Source organism: Sarcophilus harrisii, chromosome 1, assembly GCF_902635505.1.
Source record: "Sarcophilus harrisii chromosome 1, mSarHar1.11, whole genome shotgun sequence".
In the NCBI taxonomy this organism is placed as follows: domain Eukaryota; kingdom Metazoa; phylum Chordata; class Mammalia; order Dasyuromorphia; family Dasyuridae; genus Sarcophilus; species Sarcophilus harrisii.
In genome coordinates, this window is record NC_045426.1 from 131412378 (window position 1) to 131427430 (window position 15053).

Here is a 15053-nt window from a genome sequence, read left to right on the forward strand (position 1 = left end):
GAGAATGATTAGGAAAAGTTTCATAGAGAAAGAAGTATTTGAGTTCAATCTTGAAGGAAATAAGAGATTCCATTAGTCAGATGTGATTTGATAGTAGTTTTTATGTATATGGTACAGCAAGAGAAATAGAATGGAGATGTAAGATGGAGTGTCAATTTTTGAGTTGGCTGGATTATTCAATGGAGGAAGATGGATATAGTTCAAAAAGGTAGAGAAGGACAAGGTTATAAATATCTTTAAATGTCAAGCAGATGCATTCTCTTTGATTTTAGAGAAAATAGGGGCTATTGGAATTCTTTGAGTAAGGCAATAACATGGTCAAACTTGGACTTTAAAAAATCACTTTTGTAGAAAATGGATTACTGAGGGTAGAAATTATGTCCAGGTTTCAAAGTCCTGAAATAATGGTAATTATAACTAGTGAGAATTTATTTATGCAATTCAATAGATATGGAGTTTACAATGTCAAGACATGACAATTGACTGGAACTGTGGGGTTAGGAAAAGTGAGGAATGGAGAGAGAATAATGCTGCAGTTGTTAATCTAGGTGACCAGTAGCATCAGGGTGCCCTTAATAGGAAGAGGGATGTGTTTGAAGAAAAAGATAATGAGTTGTAACAATAATGCATTAAGGAAACTGTTTGGACATTCTTAAAAAAGGAAAATATTATCATTACAAGACAGTATCAATTGAGTAAGGACAAGTCTTGTATGACTAACGTCATTATCCTTCATGGTAGGATCACTGTACTTGCTTCAAGTGAATGTGGAAAGAGTTTATCTGGCTTTGAGCAGGATCAAGCACTAAGATTAGATTTGGGAAGATGAGTTCAGATACTGACTCAGGTACTTAACTAGTTGTGTAACCCTAAGGTCACAAGTTTCTCATTTGGGAAAATGGGGATAATAAAATAGCCACGTGCCAATCAATTAATGTGAATAATGAAATCATGAATCCCCTGAAGTGGTAGAATTAAATTCATACTGCCTAGTATCTAGAAACTGGTCTAGAAACAATGACCATATCTTACATAATTTTAGCTTAGAATTAGATTACTTAAACAGGGTATTCATTATTCACACTAATCTAAATAAATCAATTTCAATGGCATTTTTCAATATTCATTCTCCTCTAACTCTCTGCAGCCTTTGACACTATTGATCATCTTCTTATCCTTGATATTCACTCTCTTCAGGTTTTCCTTCTACCTATCAAAGCATTCCTTACTCTATTTGCTGAATCTAAATCATATTCTCTAACTAACCCAAGGCATTACATAGGGTTCTATCCTACAGTCTCTTTTCTTCTTCCTTTATACTATTTTACTTATTGATCCCTTCAGTTCCCATGAATTTAATTACCATTTCAATGCTGATGATTTTCAGATCTACTTGTCCTGCTCTAACCTTTTTGCTAACCTCCAATCTTACTTCTCCACCCTTTCAGATTTCTCAAACTAAATGTTCAAGATATCTTGAATGTCAAATGTTTAAGATGTCTTAAATTTAACATGTTCAAAATGGAATTCATTATCTTTTCCTCTAAATTTCTTTCATCTTGACATTAGCATCCCTCTAGTTCCTCAGGCTCACAACCTGATGCCCTTCCCCAATGCTTCATTTCTTATCCCCATATCTACTCTATTGTCAAAACCTAACAATATAACCTTTGCTACAATTCTTAAATACACACCCTTTTTTCCTTGATACTGACACCCTTAAAGCACATTCAATCCAGTGATACTGACCTCCTGTTCCAAGTGATACTGACTGTTCCAAGAATAAGATCATCTCTTAGCACTAGGCATTTTTGATGTTTTCCCCTCATTTTCTTCCTTATTCTCCTGCCTACGGCTTTCCCTGTCTTTCTTACCTCTAAGATAAAAATCCCTATTTTCTATAAGAAGCTTTTCCCAATCAACAATTTGAGGGTCTTTCCTCTTTTAATTATTTCATCTTTATTTGGTATATACCTTATTGTACATAATTGCTTATATTGTCCATGTCTCCCTTCCCTCACTGCCATCAGATTTTAAGTTCCATGAGGGAAGGCACTGTCATTTGCTTCTTGTTGTATCTCCAGCACTCTATTTATCTATCTATAATTCATAATATCTGCACTGTGGGTGAACCACAATCTTTACCCTCTGAGTACAGCATGAAGGAGAAATTAAAGAAAAAGTGGTATAAAAGAATGACCAAATTGGCGTCAGTCAGTCAGTCAGTCAATAAACATTTGTTAAGCATTCATTATGTACCACGGGCAGCTAGCTGGCATAATAGATAGAGTGCCAGGCCTGGAGTCAAGAAGACTCATTCTCTTGAGTTCAAAAGTAGCCTCAGACACTTACTAGCTGTGTGAACATGGCAAGTCATTTAGCCCTGTTTACCTCTGATTCTCATCTGTAACATGAACTGCAGAAGAAAGCAAACTACTCCAGTATCTCTGCCAAGAAACCCCCAAATGGGGTCACAAAGAGTTGGGCACAACTGAAATGACTGAACAACAGCTGTGTGCCTGGCATTGTGCTAACATGGAGAATATAAATAGAAATAAAGGCAAAATAATCCCTAGCCTTTAGGTGTTTATTATCTAATGGAGGAAGAAAACACACAGAAAAAGAAGTTATATGTGCAGGGAAAAGATATAAGCATGTCAGAAAAGGCCAAATAAGGCCAAAAACTGTATAACTGGGCTTTAAGTAGAAGCCCCAGAGGCCATGACTCCATTCAGAGAATCCAGTCAGAAGGGCAGAGGCTACTGATGAGAAGTGAGTACAGAGGCAGATTCAATCTTGCAGGATAATGAGATTTCTCAGTGATGAGTTTCCTGATGAAGGAAGGCATGTTAGAAAGGTCCAAAGAAGGGCAAAAGAAATGGAACTAGTGTTAAATGGGGAGAAGATGGTGTTGAGTTCTCTCCTTAAGCAGAGGCCCTAGATCCCACAGATTTTCCAGTTTTGAAGATACGAACAATCAATCAAAGGAAGCTTTCCTCAATTATGTGATAGGAGAAGCAGAGGTCTCCATAGTAGGCACTCTGCACATGCTCCAAAGTTCCCTCCAGAGCTCTTCCATGTCAGACAAATTGTAATATTCAAATAAGTCTGCTCACACAATTTCCCTTGTTTGAAATTTGCTATCCCAGTATGGACTCTAGGGAGGAATGAAATGTGCTATCACTTGCTTCTCCAGGTCCATACAAAATAGCCAATGCCACATTATTATATGCAATCCCACATGGACAGATGAAAATTATGATTTCTCCCTAAAAAATTTTGGAGATTCATGAAGCAAAGAACATTTCATAAGGGTCCCCAAATAAGCAAACAAAACAGTTTACAAAGTTTACCAAATATTTCTGCTTGTTTAGCCTTTCTCAATCCACAAGCACAAGAAAAAACAAAAACAAAGAAAACTGATTTCTGTCTTGAACAGGAATCTTGTTGAAACTGAGCTTTACAGGTTACATGGAGGTCTTCCCACAGGGATATGGAACCTTCAGTCAACTTGGAATCTTTTCTTTATTATATGAGAAATGTGCACTGAGAGAAATACTCTATTAATGATTTCTTCAGGTCATCCACTGGGGTTTGAACAACCAAAATACATCCCTCTCTATACGGCATATTAAAATTATTGAGGCATCCTTCTCGCCATTCCCACAGAGATGCAGACTTTGGATCCTTTATCCCAAAGGGTGGCTAAAATTTCCCCATGTATGCTTCTACTCCCAAACAAACCAAGCAGAATTTAAAACTCTCTCATCAGGGCAAACAAGATCAGTTAGAGAAGCAGAAAAGAATGTCAGCTACTTTTGGATTTAGACACAAGCATTCATATCCTAAGGCATTTTACTTTCATAAAAGGCAAACGGTCTAGGTCTATCTAAATGTGAAAACAATAAACATTTCTTCTAGACAGTAAAATATGATTCATATTTTTCTCACATTAAACTTAATATCAATATTTATACAAGATGCATAAATATAGCATATGCCAATGTATTGAACTTATTTATACAGAATTAAATAATTCTAACAGATCAGTATCTAAAGTTAAATAATCAACAAATGAAAAGTATGCAAAATTATATAAATGGTACTGATTTGTGAGGGAACATGTATTATAAAAAGTGGCTAAACATTTATAAACTAAAAAAAAAAAATGTTTTTCCTCCAATTTTTTTAAAGGAATTCACAGTCCAGGCTAATTTAAAACCAAAAGTTCTAGACAGAGAATCTCCTGAAGGATTTCCATAAAAACAAAGGGCCTAATTTATCCTGGATGAGCGCATACATGTAATAAATAAAATTTATAAAGGAATATTTACTTCAAAAGTTATAATAAAAATATGCAAGCTTTATTTATCCAAATACATGAGAAGTTAATCCTCTTCCCCCATTTTATACCATCTTAGTCTATGGAAGTCAAGGGGATTAGATTGATAGCTTAGTTCCATTCCTATAGAGCAAAGTCCCTGTTCCAAGGCTTTTCACACTTCTATGCCAGAATGTTGCTGTGCAATCCTGTGTGCAATAGTGACTCCAATCATAGCTTGAACTCCTGGATCTCCTTAGTACCCTCTCTAGCACCTAGTGCTGAGGAGGACAAACAATATAGACGTATGTCTATATTCTTTACAAATATTATCTCATTTAAGCCTCACAACAACCCTAGGAGCTTAGTGCTATTATTATCCCCATTTAACAGATGAGGAAACTGAGACAGTGTGTGTCCAGGGTCACACACTTAAAGTGTGATAAATTTGAATTTGAATAAATTTGAACTCAGGTCTTCCTGATTTCCAGTCTGGCCATCTAATCCCCTGTCCAACCTAGGTGCATGGAAGACAGACAAAAATTCACCAGTATTCAGAGGGAAGGTAAGGATCAGCATATTTTGAATATGTTGATTTTGAGATATAAGCAAAATATCTAGGTGAAGATGGTTAAAGAAGCCCTTTCTACTTTGGGGCAGCTCTAATAAGGAAGTTTTCCCCTTAATATTAAATTGGCCCCATTTGCAAATTCTATCCATTCATTATTTCTGGTTTTGCCATCTGGGGCTAAACTGAACAAATGCAATTTTTCCATATATGACAAACCTTGAAATATTTGAAGCTAGCTATCATCCCTCTTCTCTTACTCTGTCCTGTATCTTTTCTCTGAGCCATCAGGCTGAATTCCTTCAAAATGATCCTCATTTGTTAGGAACACAAAGTCTATTAACATCTTTGTGGCCACTCTGGTATTTCCAAATACCTTGGAAATAAAAATAGTTTCCCTGCTGAAGTTATGGGCACTATTTAAATACCTTCTTAGGCAAATCCACTCAAGTGGTTGTTAAAAAGTGCTTTAATGCTTTGAAAAAAAGGAAATGGGTTTTTCAATTAAATTCATGGTGGAATAATAGGCCCTACTTCACCTGAAAACATGGAAACTTGCCTTTAAGGGAATACAGAAAAGATGTATTTTATAAGACTTTTAAATTTCCATTACATTAATATTCTGAGTAATTGTGGCATCTATTTTCCAATGGAAAGTCAGTTCTATAAGAAGATAATTACAAAAGGGTTCCAGCAGAAAATGAGTGAGTTTTAGCCAATGGATGTCACTGTTGTTCTACAAAATGTTCACAAAAGACTCTTCCATTGCATTAGATTATAGGTAAACATGCATTATATCCTTGTAACAAGAAGGAAGCTAAAGAAAGTTATAAAATTAATCATTTATTATCAAATAATGATTATTTCAACAATTATTTCAAATTATTATCAAATAATAATTCATTAAATAATTAACCCATTGAATTCTGGGCTAAATACTTTTGGGAAATCTCAATGTATCATAAGATATAATTCATACCCTAAAGAAACTTATAATTTATTTGTAAAGACATTATAAGCAAATGAAAAATAATACAAAATGGCACATGCCAAGTGCCAAAGGAATATTCAAGTTATCAGACGGCAGAGACAGTGTGGAATGATAATAGCATAAGATTTGCAATTAGAAGACATGAATTCAAATATCAATTCTATTATGTACTATCTATGTGGACTTTGACAAATCATTTCTCTGACTTTCTATTTAGTTCTTTGTAATTAAAAGGTTTAGACAACGAGATGACCACTCAGATTTCTTCCAGCTCTAAATCTAGTAAGAAGTTCTGTGATAATTAAATGGAGAGGGAGATAAAACCTTAAGGCAGTAGTTCTCAAACTTTTGTTTTCAATATCTTTATCCTATTAAAAATTATTGAGTATCTTTCCAAAGTGTTTTTGTTTATCTGGATTATATTTATAGACATTTACCATATTGGAAATAAAAACTATTTTTGAATTTGTAGACCCTCTAAAAGGGTTTCAGAGATCCCCAGGATTCTCTAGACCATACTTTGAGTACTACTGCTGGGTTTGGCTGGTAAGGGAAGACTTCATGAAAAACAAAACAAAACAAAACAAAAACAAACAACAACAACAAAAAAAAAAACTAGGCCTTTAAGAATGAGCAAAATTCAGAGATAAAAGGTCAGAGATGGGGTGTACAAAATAGAGGAAATTGTCTGAGCCAAGGTATGTAGATAGAACTAATCAAAGTATTTCCTGGGGATAATTTGGCCAGAAAATTTGTATTTGACAGCAATTTCAGAAATTCAATTAGGAAATGTGCAGAGATCTTGGATCTGTGAGGTCATACTATTATTGTCATAATAATACCAAGACATTTTGATTTCTAATATGGTAAATATTAATAGACAAAACTCACAAAAACTAAAACTCTTTCTTGAGTCTACAGGAGAAAGAAAAAAAGAAGATCTTAGTTCTAATGCTGACTCAGACACTTGCTATCTTTGGGACCATGAAAAAATCACCTTTCTATCTCAGTTTCAGCCTCCATAAAATGGGAACAACAATAGCACTTACCTTCCACAGCTATTGGGAGGATCAAAAAAAATAATAAATATAAAGCATTTTGCAAACCTTAAAAACAAAAACAACTTTGTGAATACAAGTTGTTTTTATTGCCTAGTCTTAATTTTTAAGATTGTAAAAGATTCATGAAACCAAAAAAGGTGGAGAGTTACTAGTCTATGGACTGAGAGACTACCTAATGGCCTTATTATTAAGTGCCCTGAATGTCTTAACAAACTTTTGTAAGAGACAATGTAATGTAGAAAGAAGAGCTCTAAACTTAAGATTATCAGGGACCTGCCTTTGAATCCTGACTATTTCAGGTACTAGTTACTTCACCATGAACAAATAATATAACCTGATATTGGTATGAGTTCCTCATCTGTAAAATGGAAATAAGGCTTCATATAACTACCTCAGGAGTTGCTGAGAGGCTCCAGTGAGATGATGGATGCATGCAAAATCTAATTTAAAAAACTATCAAGCTAATTCATTAGTAGCATTGAATGTATTATTATGTCAGATAACAGAGTCAACTATTATTATTATCATGATGATGATGATTATAATGATGTTTTCAGAATATTTCTAAGGTAATTAATGAATTCAACTCTTTTCTGTCATGCCTTTTTTTTTGTCTTTTGCCAAAAAATAGTTCATAAAAATTAATAAAATTAATAAAAACTAATGAATATTTACTCTGGATCACACCTCATTTTTCAGGTAGGCAATTATGCAAGAAAGAGAGACAAATAGAAGGAGAAGCTGAAAGAAATAGGATAGCATATGGACAGAGACAGAAACAGAAAGAGAGCATACATATGCAGGTGACTTTCTGCTCCACATCCTTCTAGCAATTCCTAACAAACTAAGGAATTAAATATACAGACTAAAAAGATATAGAATATATTACCATAAAATTTCATCTCAATTGTATTTTTCTTGGGATCATAGCACTTCTAAAAAAAATAAATGAGTAAGACACTATTCATTGAATGAAAATCAAACAAGTCATCCAGGATGTCATGTGAAAAAATATTTGAATGGAATTTTAGAAGATTAAAAAGTAAAAGAAACTTTGGGCAAGAAAGGGAGAAAAATGAACAAGAATCAGACAAAAAGGATAGAAGCAGATGAGTTCAATATTTTGCAGCTATTAAGCTTTTGAATGACTTAAAACCAACTGGAATTCAATCCTCTTAGGTCTAGATGGATTAATTTATTAAGTAAATAAATCAGCTTCAGTCAACGGGTTCATATAATTTTTTTGCTTTTTTTCTATTTTGATTCTAATTATTTTTTTGCTGTAAAAAATGAACAAACTATATTTGGAATACACAGACTTGTCTCATTTGTTTCCTAAGATTTATTTTGTGTTGAATGGCTAAGCTTTTCTCACCTGTACACAATTGTACTAAATATAACATTTCATTATCTTCTAACTTGTGCAGAAGAAAATTATGAATGTTTAAATCAATGATCCAGCAATAATTTATTTTGGTGGATGATATGAAATAGAAATGTTATCTCATTTTACATATCATTATGATCAAAATTTCCCACTGATTTAAAATAATACATTATTTTCATTTTACTTTATATTTTTAAGCCTATCAAAAAATAGTAATGTATACCTTAAGTTTTAGTTTTGAATTATATCCTATTCTATTAATCTGTTTTTTTTCTAATGTTTATCCCATCCAATTAAGACTTTTGGAACACACTTTTTTTCTCTAAACATGCTTGACTTTTTGTTCTTCAGTATGCATTTAAAATACATTTTTATAAAATCCTGAGCTGAATCAATTGGTATTTTCCTTGACAACTAAAGATATAGATTAACTTCCATCATTATTCCATTGATTTGGTTTAGGCCTGATCAGTGAATATTTCTCCAAATATTTAATAATTTCTATTGTGTAATATTTTAATAATTAGCTATAATTATAATGTTTAATATTTGAGTATTTGGTAATTTTATAATTGAAAAATGATATTTACTTTTCTATCAGTTTGTCCTGACTTTTTAAATTTGTTGTTATTAGAAAAACAAATAATAAATCAATTTATTCTGCCCATTTTTAGTAATACTTATGTTACTAAAGCCTAGCAATGTTAAAATACCAATATTTATTATCCTTTTGGTTTTATGTTTTGATCCATGATTTTATATTGTGAATTGATTACTTATTGTCTCAGTTAAATTTTGGTTACATCTCACAAGTTTTCTAAATAATCTATTATATCAGGAAAGCTAGGTGGTGCACCAGCCCTGAAGTCAGGAGGACCTGAGTTCAAATCTGTTCTCAGACACTTAACACTTCCTAGCTGTGTGACCCTGGGCAAGTCACTTAACCCCAATTGCGTCAGCAAAAAAAAATGATAATAATCCATTATATCATTTATAAATAGAAATATTTAGCATAATCTTTATTGATGCTTATTACTTTAATTTATACTCTTATTGCTAAAGTTTTATGGTCATAGCTTAAATTATTTATAAAACTATAACAAATTTCCTTACTTGAGGAGTTATTGATCTTTTTTTGTGTCATGACCTCTTTGGCAATCTGGTAAAGAGTTTTCAGAATAATGTTTTTAAATGAACACAAATCAATATGCTGTGAAATATAGTTATCAAAATATTAAAAACAAACACAAGTTTATAAAACCCAGGTTAAGAATCCCTATTTTAATTCATTGACACATTTTTCTGTAATTAATTCCATGTGTTCTGGAAGTCTATGCAATGACTGATAGTATTTTTCACCATGCTAAAAGGATTTTGAATGTGAACCTAGTCATAGATATCTTCTGAGTGAAGGAGAGAGTCTTACCCCAGTAGTCTAGCCGTTTGTTGATGAATAATTTGGACAAACCAACTAGTGACTCTAAAAAATATTCAAAATTGCCTTCAATCCTTTTTGATTCTTCTGCTTTTGCAGTGGTAGTGACATAGTAGTAGAAAAGGGGTAAGAGTTTTAAGATCACATAGATTTTAGATTATGTATAAATTTTAATTTAACTATTGTTTTTCTAAATTTGAGTTTCTTAAGACTTACATAAATTGATGCTGACTGAAGTGAGCAGAACTAGGAGAACATTATACACAGTTAATAGCAACATTGTGCGATGATCAACTATGATATACTTAACTCTTTTCAGTGATCCAAGACAAACCCAAAATATTCATAATGAAAAAATGTTTTCCACACCCAGAGAAAGAATAATGGAGTTTGAATGAAGATTGAAAAAGACTATTTTCACTTTTTTGGTTTTTTTTTTCTTGTGATTTTTCCCTTTTAGTGTATGCCTTCTTTCTCAACATGACTAATATGTAAATGTTTAATATGGATTTTATGCATACAACCAATATCAGATTGTTTGCTGTCTTGGGGAAGATGGTTGGAAGGAGAGAGAGAAAAATTTGGAACTCAAAATCTTATTAAAAATGAAATTTGAAAATTTTCTTTACATGTAATTTGAAAAAAAAATGCTATTAAAAATAGATTTGAGTTCCTTACTCAAAGGCCAGTGCATTACATGTTAATAGAGGATCTGAATTAAACATTATTATAAATTAATTATTTGTTATATAATAATAATTATTAACATGCTATTATCAATTAACCTATAAGTAAAATGGAAGACAGATGTAGGGTCTTCCTTGAAGAAGCAAATGGAGGACTTTAAGGAGAAAGTGTTTTCATTTTGTTTAGATTTTGAGAATTTGAACCGATATGGGAAGCTCTTGATAGGAGGATTTTCAGTTCAATTTAAAAAAGAATCTCCTAGCAATTAGAATGAACTCCAAATAGAAGAGGCAGCCTCAGGTAATAGTGAGTTCCCTAGCAAGGGACAACTTTAACTACAGATTGAAGGATCAATTAATGGAAATGCCTTAGAGAGCATTTATAATTCAGATAAGGCATAACACCCAATATCCTCTGGAGGTTCTTTTCATAGCCTGGATTCTAAGATTTCTCTCATTGAATTATAGTAGCTTCTTGAATCCCATACAACTCATTAAATATAAAGCTGTTGATAATTCCCTCCTGAGGAGAAGTTATGAAAAAGAATTGGGAGCAAGAATACTGTTCCTTGTCTTGTAGTCTAAATAAGATACCTCTTTAAACATTTGGGAACAGAAGCTCAAGAAAATGAGAAGTCACATGTTTTAAAGAGACAGCAGGCATTAAGGAATTTTCCAGTTCTGACAGTGTGACAAAGTATTTCTTTACTGGTTCTCTAATGCAGAAAAAAATAGAAAATCAGCTCTAGGCTTTAGGAAAAAGGAGAATGTTTTTAGTTTTTGAGACATATGATAACTAGAAATACTTTAGTAATAATGTATTGGCATTTTGCCTTATACTTCCTGGTAAAGCCTTGTTAATTATATTTCCCATAGCAATTTTGGGTGCTAACATAAAATGCTCCAAATGCCAATGAAATTCTTGCCATGCTTACTATGATTTTTTAAAAAAGTATTTTAAAATAGCAAACTTTTATGTTATGGGAGGAAGCCTGAAATTGTGATTAAAGAATGGGTCACAGAGAAAGAAAGACTTGGATTCAAGTATTCTTTTTTTTATTATTATAGCTTTTTATTTACAAAATATATGCATGGGTAATATTTCAGCATTGACCTTCACAAAACCTTCTGTTCCAATTTTTCCCCTCCTTCCCCTTCCCTTCTCCCCCAGATGGCAGTAGACCGATATGTGTTAAATATGTTAAAGTATATGTTAAATACAATATCTGTATACATGTCTGTACAATTATTTTGCTGCACAAGAAGAATTGGACTTTGAAATAATGTAAAATTAGCCTGAGAAGGAAATATGATCAATTCTGATGAATGTGGTTTTCAACAATAAGATGACCCAAATCAATTCCTTTTGTTCAATAATGAATAGAACCAGCTACACCCAGTGAAAGAACTCTGGGAAATGAGTGTGAACCACTACATAGCATTTCTAATCCCTCTGTTTTTATCCACTTGCATTTTCGATTTCCTTCTCAGATTAATTCATTCAATTTCCAGTTTCTAGCTACTACAAAAAGGGATGCCACAAACATTTTTGCACATGTGGGTCCCCTTCCCTTCTTTAAGATCTCTTTGGGATACAAACCCAGTAGTAACATTGCTGGATCAATGGGTATGCACAGTTTGATCACTTTTTGAGCATAATTCCAAATTGCTCTCCATAATGGCTGGATGTATTCACAATTCCACCAACAATGTATCAGTGTCCTAGTTTTCCCACATCACCTCCAAAATTCAGCATATCTTTTCCTGTCATCCTCAGCCAATCTGAGAGGTGTGTAGTAGTATCTCAAAGTTGTCTTAATTTGCATTTATCTGATTAATAATGTCAAGTCAAGTAGAATTACTTCTAATACATTTTAGCTATATGATTCTGAACAAAGCACTGAGTCTCTCAGTGATCTAGGAAACTCCCTAAAACGCTAAATTGTTGTTCCCCAATTGCAATGCTCTCCTTTCTCATCTCTGCCTCTTGACATCCCCATATTCTGTCAAGTCCCACTTAAAATATGACTTTCTGCAGGAAAACATTTACTAGTCTGCGTTAATGCTAGTCCTTTCCCTCAGTTAATTATTTCATATTTATTCCATATATAGCTTGTTCATACAAGTTGTTTACATATTGTCTCCCTTATTATGTTGTGAATTCATTGAGAGCTAAAAGTTTTTTTCTCCAGTTAGCACAGAATCTGCAACACAAAAGTAACTTAATAAATGTTTGTTGATTGACAAAAAGATTACTTTTGCTTACTCTAACTTACAGAAGCTCCCTAGGAAAGACTTTTCTTCTCTCCCAGCTTCTAGAGGCTATGCTATTATTCTCTAATGTCCTGAAAAAGAAGAATCAGCCCTACTTTAAAAAAAATTGCTTCTTCATTTTTAACTCATCCTTTATCTCTCTCAAAATAAAAAAAAACAATAATAATAATGAACAACAAAAAAATAAGCTTAAAGATAATCATAGGCTTTTTTCCCCCAGTAGACTTTTTTCTTCAGTATTTTAAGTCATCTATGACTTTTATCAGGAAAGCTAATCCCTTTGATAGTGTGGATTGCAATTCTTTTGGGTTTCCTCATCCAGAACTATTATTAATGTCATTATATAAATATACTAATATATTCTGGGTATCAGTTTAACACTTGAGAATCCACCTATTAACTCCTGTTTTCAATAAATAACAAGTCCTTTTTCCTTTCTCATCATATTTCCAGGATGATATTTTATAACTTGGAAGATATTTACTCTCACCATAAATCATTATCAAAATTTTGCTGCAAATTAATTATGTGCATTACATGACCTTTGGGATAATCACAATTCTAATTCCTTATCATATACTATTCCTAGGATCATAGGGGCATTTAAAAATATCAAGGTTGGCTGCCAGGAAGGCACCTGGGAAAACTAAAAGGTGTGTAGTCATATCTCAGAGTTGTCTTAATTTGCATTTCTCTGATCAGTAGTGATTTGGAACACTCATATGAGTGAAAATAGTTTCAATTTCATCATCTGAAAATTGTCTGTTCATGTCCTTTGACCATTTATCAATTGAAGAGTGGCTTGATTTCTTATAAATTAGAGTCATTTCTCTATATATTTTTGAAATGAGGCCTTTATCAGAACTTTTAAGTGTGAAAATGTCTTCCTAGTTTGTTCCATCCCTTCTAATCTTGTTTGCATTAGTTTTGTTTGTACAAAGGTTTTTTTATTTGATATAATCAAAATTTTCTATTTTGTGATCAATAATGATCTCTAGTTCATTTTTGGTCACAAATTTCTTCCTCCTCCACAAGTCTGAGAGATAAATTATCCTATGTTTCTCTAATTTATTTATAATTTCGTTCTTTATGCCAAAATCATGGACCCATTTTGATCTTATCTTGGTATATGGTGTTAAGTGTGGGTCCATGCCTAATTTCTGCCATACTAATTTCCAGTTTTCTCAGCAGTTTTTGTCAAATAACGAATTCTTATCCCAATAGGATCTTTGGGTTTGTCAAACACTAGATTGCTATAGTTGACTATTTTGTCTTGTGAACCTAACCTATTCCACTGATCAACTAATCTATTTCTTAGCCAATACCAAATGGTTTTGGTGACTGCTGCTTTATAATATAGCTTTAGCTCAGGTACAACGAGGCCACCTTCATTTGATTTTTTTTTCATTAATTCCCTTGAGATTCTTGACCTTTTGTTCTTCCATATGAATGTTGTTGTTATTTTTTCTAGATCATTAAAATATTTTCTTGGAAGTCTGATTGGTATAGCACTAAATAAATAGATTAGTTTAGGGAGTATTATCATCCTTATTATATTCGCTCGGTCTATCCAAGAGCACTTAATATTCTTCCAATTATTTAAATCTGACTTTATTTGTGTGGAAAGTTTTTGTAATTTTGCTAATATAATTTCTGACTTTCCTTTGGTAGATAGATTCCCAAATATTTTATGCTATTGACAGTTATTTTGAATGGAATTTCTCTTTGTATCTCTTGCTGTTGGATTTTGTTGGTGATGTATAAAAACACTGAGGATTTATGGGGATTTATTTTGTATCCTGCAACTTTGCTAAAGTTATGAATTATTTCTAATAGCTTTTAATAAAATCTCTGGGGTTCTCTAAGTATACCATCATATCATCTGCAAAGAGTGATAGTTTGGTTTCCTCATTACCTACTCTAATTCCTTTAATCTCTTTCTCAGCTCTTATTGCCAAGGCTAGTGTTTCTAATACAATATTGAATAATAATGATGATAGTGGGCAACCTTGCTTTGCTCCAGATCTTACTGGGAAAGGTTCCAGTTTTACCCCATTGCATACGATGCTTACTGATGGTTTTAAATATATGTTCCTGACTATTTTAAGGAAAAGCCCATTTATTCCTATCCTCTCAAGTGCTTTTATTAGGAATGGATGTTGGATTTTATCAAATGCTTTTTCTGATATGCTTCTATTTTTAATAGCCTCTCTACTTAGTGCCCTTATCTCTTGCCCATTTAGGGTGATGATTTGAAGATATCATGTCCTATAATTATATAACAATAGTTTCCTATAGGTAATTCCTTGTTCCTGCTAGTAAAATTGTAA